General features: G+C 37.7%; 1 pseudogene; it reads right to left on the reverse strand.

Annotated features, from left to right (window-relative positions):
* Nucleotides 1-470: 470 nt before the first annotated feature.
* On the reverse strand, nt 471-948 carry LOC102904058 (small nuclear ribonucleoprotein Sm D1 pseudogene; annotated as a pseudogene).
* Between the last annotated feature and the right edge of the window lie 356 nt (nt 949-1304).

The following is a 1304-nucleotide window of genomic DNA, read 5'->3' on the forward strand; positions in this document are numbered from 1 at the left end:
ATTTTCAAAACTGTTGGAATAACAGAATGGAAGTTATTTTTATTTATGTTTGATAGCTTTTTTTTTTTTTTAGTATACCTGTGGATGGCTGGGAACTCCCTCTGTAGACTAGGTTCACCTCAGACTCACCTCAATCTTTCTGACTCCATATCTCAGGTACCAGAATACCTGGGAATTCTTGAAAGTTTGTTGATTTATGGGACATAGTTAATTTATCCGGGAAACCACCAACAATTCATGTGGACCTGTTTTCCTATGGGAATGTACATGTGTTTTTTAAGTGGAAAAAATTAGTTTCAAAGTATGTCCCAAGTACTCTTCTACCTATTGCTTACAGGCATTTTCTAGTTGTAAAAATTCTAAGAAGTAGGATGTGCAGAGAAATCTGGCAGAAATGTCTCATTTTCTTTTATTTTTTTTTTTAATTTATTTTACTTTACTTGATAATCAGCAGAAAACTCCATCCCCACACTTAATGTTTATTAAAAATTGACAAACAAACAAAACCTGTACAAAAACTATTCCCCAATTCCTTATCACTTTGAAACAGTAATCTCGAAAGACATTATCGCCTGGGACGCCCTCTTCCTCTGGCACGACCACGTCCTCTTCCTCTACCTCGGCCTCGACCTCTTCCTGCAACAGCTTCCCTTTTCTTAGACTTCACCTTAGGTTCCACATCCACAAGTAATGTGTCTAGAGGTAAGCTGTCTGGTAGAATAAAGTACCGAATGTTCTTTCCTCGAATGCTCGAGGTTTCCAACTGTACAGGTTCTGTTCTTCAGGGTCATTTTCACAGCTTTAAGATGTGTATTCACGCTGACATCTACACCTGTGATTGTTCCATGGACTTGTGTTCCATTCTTCAATTCAATGGTTACAGTTTCAGGACTCAATTTCATCAAAAATCTCACGAGCTTCATCCTAGCGGCTAAGCCTCCTTCTGGTCCGACTCTCGTTTTCTTTTAAATTCAGGTCACTTTATAACTTTAAAATTCCAAAGCCGGGCAGTGGTGGTGCACGCCTTTAATCCCAGCACTCAGGAGGCAGAGGCAGGCGGATCTCTGTGAGTTTGAGGCCAGCCTGGTCTTCAAAGCGAGTTCCAGGAAAAGCTCAAAGCTACACAGAGAAATCCTGTCTCAGAAAAAAAAAAAAAAAAAAGATAACTTTAAAATTCCAATTAACTTTTTAAAGAAGATGGCAGACTATTTAGCACAGGAGATAAGGATCTACCTCATGATATAATCTTGAAATTCATTTTCTTTTTTTTTTTTTTTTTTTTTTTTTTTTTTTGGTTTTTCGAG

The sequence above is a fragment of the Peromyscus maniculatus genome, chromosome 14, assembly GCF_049852395.1.
Source record: "Peromyscus maniculatus bairdii isolate BWxNUB_F1_BW_parent chromosome 14, HU_Pman_BW_mat_3.1, whole genome shotgun sequence".
Taxonomy (NCBI): domain Eukaryota; kingdom Metazoa; phylum Chordata; class Mammalia; order Rodentia; family Cricetidae; genus Peromyscus; species Peromyscus maniculatus.